Consider the following 19,299-nt stretch of genomic DNA (forward strand, 5'->3'; position numbering starts at 1 on the left):
TCTATCTGTACCCCTCTATCCCCTTATCCTCCAGGAACCTATCCAAACCTTCCTTGAAACCCTGTACAGAGTTCTGGCTTATCACCTCCTCCGGAAGCTTGTTCCATGTGTCCACCACCCTCTGGGTAAAAAAGAACTTCCTAGCATTTGTTCTAAACCTGTCCCCTTTCAATTTCTCCGAGTGACCCCTAGTGCTTGTGGCTCCCCACAGTTTGAAGAATCTGTTCTTATTCACTTTCTCTATGCCCTTTAGGATTTTGAAGGCTTCTATCATGTCCCCTCTAAGTCTCCTCTTCTCCAGAGAGAACAGCCCCAGCGTTTTTAACCTGTCAGCGTATGAGAAATTTTCCATACCTTTTATCAGTTTAGTCTCCCTCCTCTGCACTCCCTCGAGTACCGCCATGTCCTTTTTGAGGTACGGCGACCAGAAACTGGTTGGCGGGTAGGAAACAGAGGGTAGGAGTGAAGGGCCACTACTCGGACTGGAGGAGGGTCACGAGTGGGGTCCCGCAGGGCTCGGTGCTCGGGCCGTTGCTATTTAATATATTCATAAATGATCTAGAAACAGGGACGAAGTGTGAGATAATAAAATTTGTGGACGACACCAAACTATTTAGTGGAGCTCGGACTAAAGAGGACTGCGAAAAATTGCAAAGGGACTTGAACAAACGAGGGGAATGGGCGACGAGATGGCAGATGAAGTTCAACATTGAGAAATGTAAAGTATTACATGTGGGAAACAGAAACCCGAGGTACAATTATACAATGGGAGGGATGTTATTTAAGGAGAGTACCCAAGAAAAGGACTTGGGGGTAATGGTGGACATGACAATGAAGCCGACGGCACAGTGCGCAGCGGCCGCTAAGAAGGCAAACAGAATGCTAGGCATAATCAAGAAGGGTATTACAACCAGAACAAAAGAAGTTATCCTGCCATTGTATTGGGCGATGGTGCGTCCGCATCTGGAGTACTGCGTCCAATATTGGTCGCCGTACCTTAAGAAGGATATGGCGATACTCGAGAGGGTTCAGAGGAGAGCGACACGTCTGATAAAGGTTTGGAAAACCTTTCATACGCTGAGAGATTGGGAAAACTGGGACTCTTTTTCCTGGAGAAGAGGAGACTTAGAGGGGATATGATAGAGACTTATCATGAAGGGCATAGAGAGAGTAGAGAGGGACAGATTCTTCAAATTTTTGAAAAATAAAAGAACAAGAGGGCATTCAGAAAAGTTGAAAGGGGACAGATTCAAAACGAATGCTAGGAAGTTCTTCTTTACCCAACGTGTGGTGGACACCTGGAATGCGCTTCCAGAGGGCGTAATAGGGCAGAGTACGGTACTGGGGTTCAAGAAAGGATTGGACAATTTCCTGCTGGAAAAGGGGATAGAGGCATACAGATAGAGGATTACTGCATAGGTCTTGGACCTGTTGGGCCGCCGCGTGAACGGACTGCTGGGCAGGATGGACATACGGGGCAGGGTTTATTTAGACCTCTGGTCTGGTGCTAGTCACCTATGAACACCTGACCAGGGCTTTCTGTGATTCGGAGGGTTAATTGAGCCCATACTGAAATCCCTTTATTTGGATGGTTTGAATTTAAACTGTAGGTGTCATTCTTGTTGGGAGCCAAAGGGGTTCTTTACCAATTATTCTATTTGAGTTTCAGCAGCCATAAGAAGAGCTTAGTGCTGCTCACCACCAAGTTTGTGTCACCGTTCATGGGGAGGGAGGAAGGGAAAAAGAGAGAGAGAATGTATCCCAGGAAAGAAAGCGATAATGGACCTAGGGGAAGGAGAGCGGGGAGAAATGTTTGGATTTGGAAGTGGGAGCAAGGGAGATTATCAGCCCTTTGGGGTAGTGGAGGGTGAGATTTTGATATGACGCTTTTCTGTGTTTACATTCAAAGCAGTTTACATAGTTATATACAGGTATCTACTTTGTGCCTGGAATAATGGAGGGTTAAGTGACTTGGCCAGAGTCCCAAGGAACTGAGGTGGAAAATAAATAACAGAATCTTTTTTTTTAATTGTGTAATTAATCACAGTTAGAATGTTAATTGAAATGCAGCCCTACAGTAAAAGCCTGTCTTTCCTGTGAAGCTGGGTTGCTCCATTTCCTGCTCTGCTGTTTAATGCTTCACCAGTTGGGGCCTGAAACATACAAGATGTAATGAATCTGAGCGCAGGGTTGTCCTTTTTGGTTTCTGTCTGTGAAGAATGCAGCAGCTGCTCGGCATGTGACTGACCTGCGCTCGCCATCGTGCTGGGTATAAACGTTTTAGCATAATTTTTGGATCGAATAGCAAGCTGTGCACATGTATTCCCTGTCCCCCAGCTGCTCCGTGCTCTTGCTGAAGGAGCCTACCAGCTGCTTACAGGACAGTAAGATATCTGTTTTGTTACACTTTTTTTATTCTATTTTGAGGGGAGCTCTCTTGCTTGCTATACACCACCTTGAGTGAATTCTTTCAAAAAGGAGTAAATTAGGCAGGACCTCTCTAAAGGGTCATAGAAACCCGAAGGCAGATAAAGGCCAAATGGCCCATCCAGTGTGCCCATTTGCAGCATTTACTATCTCCCCCTATTTCTATTGGCTAAGGCTCTTAACACTTGCATTGTGAGGTCATAGAGCTTTATGGTTATAGAAACACTAGTGTTTAAGCCCATTACATTAATGGGTGCTAGAGTAGATGTCTGTCTGTCTGGGGTTTTTTTCTTTGTCTCTCTCTCACTCCTTGGACGTTGTCTGTCTCATTCTTTCTGTCTGTGTCTCTCCCTGGCCCCCTGTCTGTCTGCCTTTCTTACTGTCTCTGTCTCCCTGGCCCTCTGCCTGTCTATATTTCTCTGTTGTGCCATGCCTGCCTGTCTCTCGGTGGCCCCCTTCCTATGTCCATAGTGTCCCATCCTATGTCCTTAGTGCCTCAGTGCCTCCTTCCTATGTCCTTAGTTCCCCCAGTGCCGCTTTTTCTATCCCTCCCTCCCTCCCATCCCCCTGTGCAGTAGAACGTTTGTGTAGCATGTTTCCATCCCCACCCCACCCTCCCCGGCCACTACTGCTGCCGTGCAGCAGGCCCAGGGCCCTCCCATCTGACCCTTCCACCGCGATCTACAAACCTCCTGGCTACAGCAGCGTCTGAAGCACTCTAAACACACTGCTTTGCGGCCTTCTACTGCCCATGATTTCCTCTGCCGCATCTCTGTCTCGATGTCATCAGGAATGCGGCAGAGGAAATCAGGGCTGTAGAAGGCCGCAAAGCAGCATGTTTAGAATACTGCGGATGCTGCTGGAGCCGGGAGGTTTATGGTCGTCTCGCGGTGGGAGGGTTCAGCTCAACGGGGGTTCGGGTGCACCGGGGAGGGGTGCGGCCGGGGGAGGCAACGACGACAAACTGCTTTACAGTGAGGGGGGGAATCGAAGCTAAAAGAGGTGAAGCGACCTTAGAACCGGGCAAGTTAAACATGATTGTGCTACGAAGCTAAATGAGGTGAAGCGACAGCTATATGAGCTTTATTTAGTGGGTATTTCTGTCCAATTGGACAATGATGCCAAAGGGAGAGAGGCAGCCCCCTGAAGTTGGTTGTCTCCCCACCATACCTGATCACTCCCTGAAGTGAAGGGGAATTACCTTGGCAGTTGCCCTTTCTCCTCCAGCTTGAGCTTTTTGGGCTGTGGCTCGGAGTCAGCTGCTTGCTTCATGGTGTAAGAGGAATATTTGCCGCAGCAGCATTTCCCCTTCCCCCTCCGTGGTCTGGCCAGCTCCCTTAGGCCCTTGACGGAGTTATTTTTAAGTTTAAAGTTGCCACAGCAGCTCCTATCACGATCCCTGCCTGCATCGGAAGCCTTCTCCGACGCAAGTGCGGCTCGTGAGAGGAGCCGCGGCGGCAGCTTTGAACTTAAAAAATGAACTTCGGATGTGCAGTGTAAGGTAGCTGCCAGACCGCACAACATTACCTTGGGGTCCGCGAGTGTGGGGCCGTTGTAATCGCGCATGCGCACTCCTGCCGGCCAGGGACCTACGGATCATGGATCATGCAGGTAAGAGTGCGCATGCGTGCTTAGCGTTTTATTATAATAGATAGAAATATGATGGCAGATAAAGGCCAAATGGCACATCCAATCTGCCCATCTGCAGCATTCACTATCTCCTCCTCTCCCTAAGAGATCCCATGTGCCTGCCCCACACTTTCATGAATTCAGACACTGTCATCATCATCTCTGCCCCTCCCTCCCCCCAACTACTGCGTGCGTGCTCCCTTCCCCAAAACCTCTTTAATATTCCCGGCACAAGCAGCAACCCCAACCTGCTGCTCACGCTAGCGTCGGCTCTTTCTCTGATGTCACTTCCTGGATCTGCACCTAGGAAATGACATCAGAGGAACATCCAATGCCAAGAGATATGGGGGAACGGAAGGGTAGGGAAGGGGCACGCGTGGCAGAAGGAGCGGATGGAGGTGTGGGGGGGGGGTGGCAGAGAGGTTGGGGGAGGGGCACCACCACCCCAGGTGTCTCTCGCCCTCGTTACATCAGTGGTACTACTCGCCCTCACTGGATCAAAGCAGTTCACAAAATACAATCTAAACATTCAAGGTGAAAAAAAAGAAGACCACATAAAATAGGACAGACCTAAACTATTTATATAATTCAACCTGTATATTATTTCCCTATTACACATCCTTACATTCCTCATACCAGAATTTAAAATCTATCTAGTTCAGTCCCCAGGATATTATTTCTAGTATTTATACTAGAATGTCTGTTCCCGATGGTGTAGACATACTGTTTGAAAAGACGGAGCCTTTTTTTTTTTTTACATAGTAACATAGTAAATGATGGCAGATAAAGACCTGAATGGTCCATCCAACCTGCCCAACCCCACAGGCTCCATAAAAATCACTCATTTAATTAAAAATTGTCCTTTTTCTCAGATATTTCTGGGCCAGAGACCCAGATCCCTGCCTGGTAGTGTGCTTAGGTTCTATCTACTGGAGTTTCCATCAAAGCTCACCCCAGCCCAACTTAACCATTTCAGCCATCAAAGCCCTCCCCGTCCCGTCCTCAACTGAATGTCCAGATTAGCCCATTACCTGTCACAAGGACCATTTTATTCCTCTGGGCCCTGCTGCAGTTGGGGGGGGGGAGGAATGGGAATGGGACTTAATATTTCGCCTTTCTGTGCTACAATCAAAGCAGTTTAAATGTTATATACAGCAGTGGTTCTTAAACCTGTCCTGGGGAACCCCCAGCCAGTCGGGGTTTCAAGATCTTCCTAACGAATATGCACGAGGCAGATTTGCATGTAGTAGAGGTGAGAGGCATGCAAATCTGCCTCGTGCATATTCGTTAGGGAGATCTTGAAACCCTGACTGGCTGGGGGTCCCCCAGAACAGGTTTAAGAACCACTGTTATACAAGTACGTATTTTGTACCGGGGCAATGCAGTTAAGTGACTTGGACAACAAAATACAACAATCCTTAGTGTCTCTTTTCCAAAGCTGTGGTAGTGATGCTGGCAGGGAAATTGCACCAAAGCCCATAGGAATTGAATGGGCTTCAGTGCATTTATCATGGCAATGTCGCTAAGGAGCCCTTAGTAAAAGACCCCCATAAAGTGAATGTTTGGCTGAATGAAGAAGATTCTGTACTTTGTATTATGCAAATTTGTGCAGAATATTCAAAGCAGAGGGGAATGAGAGCCTGGTGCTACCTTATGAACTGCGTTTTACTGAGGTACAAGCATCGGAGGAGAAGAGGTTCACTTCCGAAGATGTTTAATTTTATACGATACCAACAGCCTTTGTCACGTTCACTGCCAAATGAAAACGCTCCCTCTTGTACAGTAGATTGACATGGCATCTAGTCTTCATTTCTCCTTCCTCCCCAGCACCAGTTTGCTTTAGACATTTATTCTATTAAACAAGATCACACAGAAAATTATATTTTCCCCCTATTAAGTAGTAATGAGCCGTGTATGGTAGAAAAACGTGTTGCACTTCCTCACTTTTTAAGTTGTGCATCTCCAGATGCACATTTATCTTCCAAGTTGGCAAGGGTGCACTTTTCAAAAAAAATGGGTTAGATTTTTTCTAACTGTAAACAGAAGCACTGGAGGGTACATCTTCTTCCCACAGCTGGCTGTAGAGTCGTTTTTCTGTAGCAGTTTTATCCATGTCCTCCATGTCCCTTGACCACTTTAAAGCACACAGGAGCACCCAGATGATGTAGTGAGTGGTAATCTCTGCTCAGTGTTTGCTGGCTTTGCTATTCTAAGCACTAGAGCTGCTCTTTGAGTCGCTCTTTAAAGCTTTCAAACTCACGCTGAGGGTGCTCCTTATCTAGATTTGAGGTTTATATATTTTTTGGTGGAGTCTAGGGAGTTAACTTTCCTGCAATGTCCTAGGGCATGCCCAACTTATATTTTGGTGCCTTGACCAGGAAGTGACATCAGAGGTAAAGCCAGCGCAAGAAGTGCATTGGAGATGATGCTCGCTCTGGCGAACAGTTAGAGATACAAAGGGGTGGAGAGGGGAAGAGGTGCTGGTGCCTCCATGCACCCCCCAACACACACACACACACACACACACACACATGTATCACACACACACACATGTACACACACATGTAGCCACCTCTGGTATGGTTATGGAAAGCTGGAAAAATCACAGATGTCATAATACCAGGAGTCTAATATTCATTGCCTGATACTGCCCCAGGTCCAACCAAAAGTGCCTGGTTTGGCGAGAAGCTCTAATTACTGCTGACCCAGACGACAACAAGAGACACTTTGGCATGGCCGCTCTTGAATGTAACACTTCAACAGAAATCTTTCATGGGCTCTACAAGCTTTAGCAGGTATGAATTATTTTTCATACTCTAGAACAGTAGTTTTCAATCTTTATCTCCAAAGCGCACCGGGCCAGTTGGGTTTTTAGGATATTTTCAATTTTTATCTCCAAAGAGCACCGGGCCAGTTGGGTTTTAGGATATCCACAATGAATATGCATGGGAGAGACGTGCATACCAAAAAGCAATACATGCAAATTTATCTTCTGCATATTTATTGTGGATAGTCCCCCGCCTCAAATTTTCTCCTTGGGGGGAGGGAGATCAATTCCCCAGTATCTCTCTCCCAAGGGTGGGGGGCAAGTCTTTTTTTTTAATTTTATGTGAGTTTGATATGCCACTTGTCCCTGAGCTACACACCCTGCTCCAAGTTCTGTCTCCATTCTTTTTGCCCAAATCTCATCCCCCTGTGTATACACATTCCTATAGGTCTTTCTGTCTTCCCTGCCTCATGGAGAGAACCATCACTCTTTGTCATAGGGTTATTTGTGTGTGTGTGTGTGTGGGGGGGGGGGGGGGTAAGAAGATGATGTGCAGTTTAGCAAAATAAAAACAAGAGATTTGTCTGCAGGAACATTTACACAAGCCTTTGTTTTCTTCTGGGCTCTGTTTCTGGTGGCACCCTTTCTGTTGTAATAGCTGAGTACTGTGAGTTCTCCTCTACTCCATACATCTGTACAGTGACCACCTTACTACAGTCCCTTATCCTTGCTTTGCTGACCTTCCTCCCTAAATGTAGCTCCATGACTCTGGCTCAATGGAGCATGCCCTGGTGGCTTCTTGCTGCTTTTAGTCATAATTCCATGGGCCCAGGAGCAGAAAGGTCAGAATGCTCTTACCACCATTGACTTCAGTATGCGACTCCAGGATGAGGCCCCTTTCCTCTTCACACTCTACCAGGGATTCAAGAACTCCTTCTATCACTCCAGTGCTCACCAGCAGACACGGAGGACCAAAAGAAGTTTCGGTTCCCTGTTCAGGTTTTTTTTTTTCTCTCTTTTCATGCCTTCCTGCAAGCTGCGTGTGTTGGGGGTTTTATATCTTTTTATGGGAAAGATTGTATATGTGTGTTTGTCAAACTCCCCTCCCTAAACTCTTGTAGCAAAAGATAGCAGAATTGTGTATGAGGAACTAAACTGGGAACACAAGGTGTTCAGGGTAATAGAGAAAGGGAGATAGCATATCATTGGCATGCATCAATTGGCGGTGGTGTGCACCCATATAGGAAAATTTTGTTGGTTCTCCTTGAACTGTTTTGGATCAAGTGGCTGTCACTTAAAAAATTAGTGAAGACCATTGTCCTGGAGAAATTCTGGGAAGCTAATTTTTGTCCTCCTGACGTTTCTGAAGATCATGGGAGGAAATATTTATAATTGTTTTATACCAGTGGTTCTTAAACCTGTCCTGGTGGACCCACAGCCAGTTGGGTTTTCAAGATATCCCTAATGAATATGCATGAGGTAGATGTCTATACCTGTCACCTCTATTATATGCAAATGTGCCTCTTGCATATTTATTACGGATATCTTGAAAACCTGACTAGCTGGGGGGTCCCAGGACAGATTTAAGAACCACTGGTTTGTACCATATACATGTAAAACATAGGATAAAGATGAACACATCCCATAGAGCCTTTGGTACAGCCCATATTGACGTATGGCTCTGAGAGTAGAAATTCCAATGTACAGAGCTGCAGTTTGAAACCTACCTCTCCTGTCTGCTGGGTGGTCCTGTTAAGAGTGTGCTGGACTTTCCATGCGAGTCCTCTGTTTTTGTTTCATTTTAAAGAGCTCACTGCCTAAGAAATTTCGCCTTTTTGCCAGGCAGTTAGAAATGCATTTGGGTGCCAGAGATTTCTGGAAACCAAGTCTCTGGGAATTGCAGCTGCTGCCTAAAATGAAAAGAAGAAACCAATTTCCATGCACAAATTAGTTCCATCTTGAGGAGATGAAGTTATTGTCCCTGTACAGGAAACCTCACATTCTTATTACGCAGGCCAGTGTTATTTTTACAGTTTTTCCCCTTTTTTCTACTTGTGTAAGAACAAAACAACAATTTTCTCTCTTCTAAAATTACTCGTCTTAGTTGCTGTAAGTGAGCAAGAAGACTTGACAAGTCTTTAGCCCATGTGGCTCCCCTGCATAATTGTTTACTTTTTAATGGCGTCCTTCCAATTTCCTGGGCTACCTCAGTGGGGTGGGGATGAATATGAAACAAAAAGTGCTGTAGGCTTGAAGTTGCTAGAGGTCCAGGATTTAGGTATTTAATAGTCCTCCTTTGGCCTAAAACCAGTGTCCAGGCAAGATCCCAGAAGAGTAAAACAGATTTTATGCTGCTTATCCTAGAAATAAGCAGTGGATTTTCCCAAGTTCATCTTATGTACTTTTCTTTTAGGAAATTATCCAAATCTTTTTAAAACCTTGCTAAGCTAACAGCTTTCACCACATTCTGAAGCAACACATTCCAGAGTTTAATTACACAATGAGTAAATAAATATTTTCTCTGGTTTGTTTTAAATTTACTACCTAGTAGCTTCACTGCATGCTCCTTAGTCTTAGTATTTTTGGAAAGAGTAAACAAGTGATTCATGTCTACCCAATCCACTCCACTTGGTATTTTAGGTTCAAACAATAATAGTAAACCGATTCGAATCGATTCACCAATCGCAAATTGGGCAGCACTACTTCTGGTGACCTTGGGTTTTAGGGATACATAGCAGAAGTAGTTCAGAGGAGTGCTGCCAAAATTGTGATAAAGGCCCAGCATGGAAACCATATTACCTTTTTATAATGTACATGAAAGCATACTAATAAAGGTTTAACGAGGAATAATGTATTTCTTGGCTAGCTTTCAGGAGTTGATGCATCCTTCCTCAGGTCAGGCCTAAATGATTAATCAAGGATGATATGATTCACTTATCCTTTCTTCTAATAAGTATTCCAGTGATATTCTTCTTTTTCCCCCCCTTCACACTGACAGATGATGATGAGGTAAAAATTCAGTAGAATGTTATAGCTCACAGTGAGATGGTGTTCAAAAGTCCTAGGTTTCTTATTAGCTTTGAAGCGTCTGATCAATATAATAATAATAATAATAATTTTATTTTCTTGTATACTGCCCCAACAGCAGTTCTAGGCAGTTCACAACAGAAGAACTGAAACATTTCAGTTAAAAAATACAATTAAAAAAAACACAACTATTATAACTACTATATCCATTAAATACAGCATCAGATAAAAATACATTTAAAATACAGAGCCTTATAAAAAAAATACCTTCTTAAATAGCAACATTCTTGTTTATCAAATAGGTGAGTTTTCAATAATTTCCTAAATGTAAGATAAGAATAGGCTTGAATAATCATTCAGGAGTTCAACTTTCCCGCCTGATATTCCAATGTCCTGTCCAAAAAAAGTCTTATAGCGACAGGCCATTGGGGTAGGGAAGAGGAACATACCTGAATTTCTGGTACATTTTAATGAATTAAACAGTTTCAGGTAAGAAACCCAATAGGAAGGTAATAAACCCAAAAGAGCCTTATAACAGATACACCCAAACTTAAAAAATACTCTGGCCTTAAAAGGCAGCCAATGCAGTCTTGCATAAAAAGGACTAACATGGTCATACTTCTTAAGACCAAAGATGAAACGAACTGCATTCTGAACTAATCGAAGCCTTAATAGAATCTTTTTTTGGTAGCCCCAAATAAACAATATTACAATAATCCAGAGTTAACAGTACAGTTACTGGATTATTTTAATTTTCCTGTAAGTATTGTGATCATAGGTCATTTTTATATTGGGCTGGTTTTCAAAACTGCTTCGTCGAGGTAATGGAGCATAGCTGAAGGTCAAATGTAAGACACTTGGAAGCATATGTGTCGATGGGATCATCAGGGTGAAAGTTAAAACCCTCCAAAATGAGGGAGGGAGAAGATGAATCATGAAAGCTTGAAAGCCAGGAGTCAAATTCAGTGAGACAGGAGGAAAGGGGCTTGTTGGGGGGAATGATAAATGACCACTATCCACAGAGGTAGAGGAGTGAATAGTCGCACGGAGTGGACTTCAAATGAGAGGCTGTGGGATTGAGGAGGGAGAAGATAAGGAGAGAGAAGAAGCCCAACACCTCCGCCTCAACCAATAGGATGAGGTGTATGGGAGAAGTGGTAGCCACCATGGGAGAGGGCAGCAGCTGCAGTGGAGTCCTCAGGGCAAATCCATGTTTCAGTTAGAGTGAGCAGGTGGAGGGACTGGGAGATAAAGAGGTCATGAATGTAGGGCAGTTTGTTGGAGGCAGAATGAGCATTCCACAGGGCACATGAAAAAGGGAGAGAGGAGAATGAAGGTTAGGATAGTTACACACACGTGGGGAAACAGATGGTGTGGAGTGCCATATCTATGGGCTATTAGTCTTTAATGCATGCTAATTCCCTTAGGGCCCCCTTTTACAAAGCCATGGTAGCGAGTACAGGCGCTACAAATGCAACGCAGCCCATAGCAACTGAACGGGCTTCATCATATTTGCTGAATGGGAATAGCTACTGTGGCTTTGCTAAAGGGGCCTTTAATGTGGGGAAGGGGTAAAACGGGGACCTCACGGACCTGACGGACCTCGCGGATCTAAAACCGCAAGTCCTTAAAAATCTGAGGTCCGTGCGGTTTGTAGTTAGTTTCTGGCTCTGACAGACCTTGGTGATAATTTAGTGTTGATGGATCCATCTCACCGTAGGGAGGGAAAAGTATTAGGATCCGTCAGCGCTAAAATGTCACCGAAGTCTGTCAGAGCCAGAGACTAGTGCTGGAGGGGCTCTAAAACAAATTCTTTAAACCGGTTTCCTGCAGCCCCAGTAAATTTAAAAATCTGAGGTCCGCGGCTCTGACAGACCTCGATGACATTGTAGCGCTGACAGATCCTAATACTTTTCCCTCCCTATGCTGAGACGGATCCGTCAGCACTAAATTGTCAGGTCTGTCAGAGCCAGAAACTAACTACAAGCGGCACGGACCTCAGATTTTTAAGGACGTGCGGTTTTAGATCCGCGAGGTCCGGCAGGTCCGCGTTTTACCCCTTCTCTTTAATGTATGTTAAGATGCATGAAACCCTAACACTGCTTGACAAATCCCCCTCTCCCCCCATTTAAATATTATATTTTCTTCCTTATGAAGAAAGCCAAAGTGAGGCATGAAGCAGAAACCAGACATTAAAAGAAGTCAAATAACCCTACATTCTAATATACAAAAGCCATTTAAAGAATTTCATATTTGTATATTTATTACCCTAAAATGAGAGAGATGGGTTTTGTATATAGCATTTGCCCATAAGATAACAATACCGGGTCTCTCACTGCCCAAACTTCAGAAATTTCTAAGCCACAGTAAGTGACGGGTGTCAGGTTTGCATCTATCTTGTGACACTGTTTAGGTGTTTCTCATTGTAGTTTAGTGACGTACTGACTTTTATTCTATCCATACAGCTGAAGAAGATATGAAAGTAAATGAGGGACTGAATTGATGCAGTCAAGGTTTGTGGTTAAGCAGCTCTCTTTTCTGATTTTGGTTTCACAATATTTGTCTGTTTTACTGAGCTGAAGAAAAAGCTATTTCTAATTATATTTTTTCACAGCAGACTAGAATCTTGAATTGTGTGTGTCTGCAGATTTTTTGAAGGGATAATGCTCTTGTAATAGAACAAACTATTGCTGCCTCCATGTTTTTTTTAAGTTTGGGAAGGCTTGGTTATTTTAATTTTTTTTTTGAAACTAAAGCTTGTTTGAAATTTTTTATTTAAAATCTTAAAGCAGAGAGAGGAGCTGGTCTCAAAAGAAAAAGAAAAAACTAAACAAACAGATGGACCTGATATTCAGCTGGATTGTCTAGTGTTAGGAGCCAAACATGAATGACTAACTGAAATATTTTTGTTGTTTATTTGAAAGATTTGCAAATATTTACATTTTATAGAATGTGTTAAGGAGGGTAGTTTTTTTTTGTTTTTTTTAATCTACAATTACATTGTCAGTAGCATCTCTTTAAAATACAGTCCTCCCCCGGTCATTCGCGGTCGACGATTTGTGGTCCCAGTCATTCGCAGTATTTTCTGACCGCGAATGATCAGTCAGAAGAGAGCAGCCGGAGCACCTGTGAGTGAAGGAAATCACTCGTGTTATGCTCCAACCGCCTCTTCCTGCACTAAAGTCGGGCCTCATCAATCAGGAGGAAGAGGCGGTCGAAGCATACTGCAAGTGATTTCCTTCACTCGCAGGCGCTCCGTCTGCTCTCTCCTGTCTCCCCCACTAAAAACACCTATGGAAGTGACTTCAACCACTGGATTTCCTGCCTCGTGCACACACAGCTGGTCCGAGATTCCTCGCTGGAGCGCATGTGCCTCCTATGAGGTGCCCGAATCGGGTGCTTTTCTGTTCAGACTCGTTGACGGACCGGGCAGTGGCTGCCACTGCTATGTTGCTGCCTATCCCCACGTCTCCCCCATGAAAAACCGTATTTGCGGTTTTTCAAGGTTCGCGGGGGTTCCTGGAACAGAACTCCCGCGAATATCGGGGGAGTACTATATACAAAATGTAGCCGATGACACACAGGTGCAAAAGAATTAAATCAGTAAAACATCCCCGGATCACAGCTTGCAGTAATCTACATCAATAGCAAAATCTCTAACATGGTTCTCAAACCATTCTCAGGGATCCCCAGCCAGTCAGGTTTTCAGGATATCCACAATGAATATTAATGAGAGAGATGTGCATACAAATCTCTCTCATGAATATTCATTGTGGACATCTGAAAACCTGACTGGCTGGGAGGTTCCCGGAGCAGGTTTAGGAAACGCTGCCTCTCCAGTTGTTTTCTTTTGTGAATATTTTTCTCTTCTAAGATTGAAGTACCTAATGGGCAATTACGAAAATAATTTCTAAAGGTAGAGTTGTATTAAATGTAATAATAGTTGAGAAGAAGAGGGATCTCCAGAAACCCAGACACAATTGTATCATCTGTGTCTTGACTGGGGTTGTACATTAAATCATTGGTCCCAAAATACCCTCGCTGTTATATTAAACTGATGTGTCAAAGAACGCCTGATATTCACAATTAAATGCAGCTCTGCAAAAAAATTTGTACTTTTAAAACACTTAGCTTAAAATCCAATGGTGGCTCAACCGTATCACTTAAAATATTTCTTTAGGGAAAGTGTTTCTCAAAACATACAGTACTTTTGCTCGGTCAGTGTAGAATTGCTGACCTCCTTTGAAACACAGATTGCTGAGTGTCAGTGCTGAAGTTTTTTGAGCGTGGAGTTTTCACTCCCAAGTGGTCCCTGCGTCTGTCGACCCCCCTCCCCCTCTAAGTACCAGTCTTGCTTTTATCCCCCACCCACCCCAAACAACCATTCTTTGCCACCACTGCCATTTTTTTTTAACATGAACCTTGTAATGATGATCAAGTAGGTTTGGGTGGTCCTAAATGGGCTTACTGCAAAAAACCTCCTTTGACTGCAGCGAGTACAAAATACCGTCATCCGACTCTTGAAGAATCTCCACATATGAGACCTGATCTCCCCGGCGTTACGTGCTGCCCACTGGTTGCCGATCAACAAACAATATATATATTCAAAGACCCACTGATGGCCTACAAACTGTTCCATGACATTGTGCCAGCTTATATAGCATCCAAACTGCCGCTCTATGCCCTGAATTTATTTATTTATCTTTATTTTATTATGTATATACTACTTATATCCTAAGTGGTTTACATTCAGGTACTACATATGCCCTTGGGACACGCCCTCTGCCTTGAGAATGTCCGAAAAAGATCTTACTGACACTACCTACCATGCCTCTGGAACAAACTACCTACCAGCATAAAATCATTATTGCTGGTTGTTTGTTATAAAAATATAAATGTCAATAAAGATGATTGAACATAAAAAAAGAAGGCCTACTGAACTTCAGTAAAGCTATAAAAAAAACACCTCTTCCCCTGATCCTGTGCCAATCCAAATGTCCCGGACCCTCTGACAAAGGGCCCTAAATGCTCTATTATCTTGTGTCTCACAAGCCGATGAGCTCCATTCTATATCTCCATTCTATATCTGACCATACCACATTCTATCATACAATGTTCTACCACACTACATTATATTGTTTCACCAATGTCATCCTATACCATACTATATGCCATGTTGTCTGCCACACTGTCTGCTATGCTACAATCTCAAGCCATGGTTGCCACACAATGTTTGCCGTTCCATGTCTTCCATGCTATGTCTGTTATGCACGCTTGCCTTACCATTTTGCCAAGCCATGTCATACTATATTAACCATTCTTTGTAAAACTGTTTGCCATGCTGTTTTGCCAAACCATGCTCACCGTGCTGTTTCATCGTTTCATTTTTTACCATGCTTTCTTAGCTATGTTTTGCCATCTTGTCTAACCCCCCCCTTTACAAAACTAGCGTGGTTTTAGCACCAGTTACGGTGGTAACAGCTCTGACCCCCCCCCCCCCCCACACCGACCCCGATTGTAATTATAAAGTATAAAATGCTTATGGTAGTTGTGCAGTAAATATAATGATTTTACTTCGTTGGGCTCAGATTAGAGTAAATCTGGCTGCTGTAGTAGGTTGTACTGTCTGAGTTTAGGCAGCCCTCTAAATGGCAGTTACTTTCAGTCCCAGAAGGAGCAAGCAGTGTTTTGCTAAGTATCACTTTACGGCAGCGACCTTGCCCTTAGCGCGCCGGACTACTATTTTGCCAAGGTCCAAAAGCTTGCTGAAAGATGAAACAGGCCCTGTAAAGGATTTGGCTGGGATTTGGACCAGTTGATTATCTACTGCTTGAGGTTACATTTGAAGCGTATATAAAACTGAACTTTCAGCCATCTTAGACTCCACTGGAAACAGCTGTCATAGAGCGATGACAGTGATAAGATATGAGAGTTGGAAAGTAGGGGAAGCCAACTTATGAGCATGCTTGAAAAAGGATATGTATGGGTCCCTAGTATATGCCACTCAAATCCGTGTTTCATTTGTGGATTACTTGAAAACCTGACTGGCTGTGTGGTCATCATGATCAACTGAGAAAGTTGTGGCTTTGTATAATGTACAGTAAACAAACTTGTAAATATGTTCTTTTCAACCCAAGTATTCTAATTTTTGAAGATGTCATATGCTTGCCTTTTTTTCTTACTAATCTTGGTTAAGTAGAAATGTCTAACCACTTTAGAATGACTTAGACTGGAAAATATGGTGTAAAAGGCTGGAATTAAACGAACCGTTTTCAATATTTGGTTTTGAGAAAAGCAGCTCAAGTTCTTTTTGTAGCAAACTGCAATCGAAATTAAATCATTAAAAAATATCTATCAAATTTTGAGCATTGAAATATTCTGGCATGGCAGTATGGAAAGAGAATATAGTCAGTTATAGCTCACATTTCCCAATAAGCGTTTTGGTTCTGTTAGTGAACTTTCAGCAGAATGGGAACTGAAATGTTGGCTATTGGGAAACATGAGTACAACTAAAGCTGGAATTTATTTATTTATTTTAAGACCTGGGTGCCAGCCAAAAATTCTTTAGAAGCCAGGGGAAAACTCCTTTGCTTCACTCCCCAATTTTTTTATTTTTTGCATATTATTAGTCTTTTTTTTTTTTAATGTCTTATTTTTCTATTTTGTTTAGAAGAGAAACCAAAGGTCCATCTGTCTCTGACAATGGCTAGTCCAACCTACAATGTCCAGGGGTAGACATATACATCTTGACGCTCACTCCCAGGGATTGATGATGATTTTTCTGAAGTTTATATATCTAATAATTGCTTAAGGATGCCTCTGTTTTATCTGGAAACTTATCAAAACTTTTTCCAGCCATCTATGCTACCTTGAATGTGTTCTCTGGCATAAATTTCACAACCTAATTGTTCAGTGATTTTATTTACACAAGCAACATGGTAGTGTCACAGACTGTCTTCTAGTCTTAGGATCTCTAAGGGAGAGGAAAGAATAGTAGATGACATGAAAGGGCAAACTGGATAGGCCAAATAGCCTTTATCTGTCTTCATTTTTCTCAGTTTCTCTGTTTGAAAGAGTAAATTTATTCAATACTGTACTCAGGCAGTGTCTTCATCCTCATCGCTTGCCCATCCATCTTCTCCCCATCTCTCCTTCTCCAGTCCACCAACTCCCCCAAGTCCATCTCCCTCTCCTCCCATCTACCTTTATTCTGACATTACAACATGTTGCCGGTGGTGGTAGTGATTTAGCAATTCACTCCTGCCGCCACTCCTTGCGTCTTCTCTCAACTGCTGCTCGCCCTCAGTGAAAACTTCCTGTTTCCGCATGTGCGGCTGAATGGCAAGAAGATGCCCTGGAGTAGTGGTAGGGTAGTGAATCACATTCGCTACTGCCACTTTTGCCTGCCTGAGGAGGAGAGGAGAAACCGGAAGTTACATTAGATGGAAGGACTCCAGTGGCAGAGGGAAAGCCCGAACAGGTCTCTAGCAAGGGGACCGATAAATTGGTAAATTTGTTTTTTTTTTGTTTTTTTTCTCAATACAAATCGATTTATCAGAAGTGAATTGATTCGAAATGCGACTCGGGCAGCACTACTATTTACCTCTTTTTTTTTTTTTTTTTGGGGGGGGGGGAGAAACTGATTATATAATCTCTTTCTCTGTTTTCCATCTTTAACTACTTTGCAATGCACAGTAGGACAAGTCTCTTATTTATTTGGTTGGTTTTATATCCTGTCCTCCCCAATGAACTCAAAACAGGGTAACAAGGTTGGCATATATAAAATTCCTCTGATTTATCCTCCCTCCTCCCCCTTTCTCTTCTGACCCTCCCCCCTAGACCCTTACCGCCTCATGTAACACTGCTATTTGTAGTGCCGCTATATCGAACTTATAGCAAATGTAACTACTCTGAACATATAACTTAGCTGCCAAAATAACTTCACTGTATATTTATTGTCTAGAATGTAAAGGTAACTTGACCGAATATCGTCTAAAATGTAAATGTAACATCAACGAAATTGTAACTTCGCTGTAACTGTACAGTCTCTTCATCTGTTAACCACATAGAACTTCCATGGTAATGCGGTATGCAAGAATAAAGTTATTATTATTATTATTAAAATATAGACAAACAATTATGAATTTACATTTGTATAGTAATGTTAGATATACAGAGTCAACTTTATCATACAATTTGGTCTTTAAGTTAACATACGGTTATTTCCATCTTCAGTTAACAACCAGAGTGGATCTAGTTCAGCGTATATTATAATAAATATGGTTTGAAGAGAGTGACTGGATTTATGGGATGAGACAAGTTTTTATTGCTTTCCTGAAGGATCTGATGTGAGGAGGCAGTTGACTCCAATAACTTGGTAGGAAGTAGAAGAAGGAACGGCGTCTTGCGCTCTGGAGCTGGAGGGCGTAACCAGGAGGTATTTGCAGATGTGTTTCCTCCTGGGAGTGGAGTGGTCTGTTTGGGATATATGGAGGAAGTTTGGTTGATATGTAGCTGGGTGCCATGTTGTATAGGGACTTGTATGTTATTACTAGGTTCTTGTAGATACAACATTTGGTAATGGGTAGCCAGTGTGCTGATGATAATGCTTCTGAGACGGAATTGTGGGTGTGGAGGTTTTTCAGGAGTTTTGTACGCGTTGTAGGCACTGGAGATTTTTTTCTGTCAATCCATTGAATAGTGTGTTACAGTAGTTCATACGGGACAGGTCGAAGGCATAGAGAAGTTGGGTGAAGTCAGTTTCGGAGAAGTAGCTTCTTATTTTCGAGAGCTTCCAGAGATAGTAGAACGAGGAAAAAGATGTAACAAGAGTGAAAGGTTTTCATTGAGAAGTATTCCCAGGCTGCGTACTTGGTCTTTTGCACAGAACTTGGAGCGCCATTTATATAATAACACTGTGTGGCTTTATTGATCACTATTTACTGAATTTAGTCTTAAAACTATCCTGTACGAAGCATGTGTACAAATTTTGTGAGGCTTGCTCACAAAATATTAGTGTTGCCTTTCCCACAGTTAGACTACATAAATGCAAGGGAGCAAATGCCTTGGTGGAGCACGGATGTATTTTGTGTAGCAAGGCATTTTGCATAATTTGGTTTTTATAAATGACATTGGGCTCCTTTTACAAAGGCGCGCTAGGGCCTTAACACGCGGAATAATGCGCACTAGCTGCTACTGCCTCCTTTTGAGCAGGCGGTAGATTTTTGGCTAGCGCATGCTAATCCAGTGAATGCGGTAAAACCCATAGCGCACCTTCGTATAAGGAGCTCATTGTCTATGTTTAATTTACTATGTTTTAATGGATGGATTTACCTTCATATGTATTTTTTTTACCTTTGTAAACCGCCTAGAATTCTGATTAGGCGGTATAAGAAATTTAAAAAAAACTTGAAATACAAAGTACCCTAGAAACCAAAGATACTTTTTGT

At 42.9% G+C, this 19,299-nt stretch overlaps 1 protein-coding gene across 3 annotated transcripts in view; it reads left to right on the forward strand.

Annotated features, from left to right (window-relative positions):
- The window catches only part of SVIL (supervillin), a 483,923-nt gene that overhangs the window by 43,570 nt on the left and 421,054 nt on the right, over positions 1–19,299 (forward strand). The window contains exon 2 of one of the 3 annotated variants that reach the window (XM_033931470.1): positions 12,316–12,363. The exons of the other annotated variants lie outside the window; for them this stretch is intronic. The gene's annotated coding sequence lies outside the window, so the exon portion shown is untranslated. The remainder of the gene's footprint in view (positions 1–12,315; positions 12,364–19,299) is intronic. 3 annotated transcript variants of the gene reach the window in all.

This window comes from Geotrypetes seraphini, chromosome 2, assembly GCF_902459505.1.
Source record: "Geotrypetes seraphini chromosome 2, aGeoSer1.1, whole genome shotgun sequence".
In the NCBI taxonomy this organism is placed as follows: Eukaryota; Metazoa; Chordata; class Amphibia; order Gymnophiona; family Dermophiidae; genus Geotrypetes; species Geotrypetes seraphini.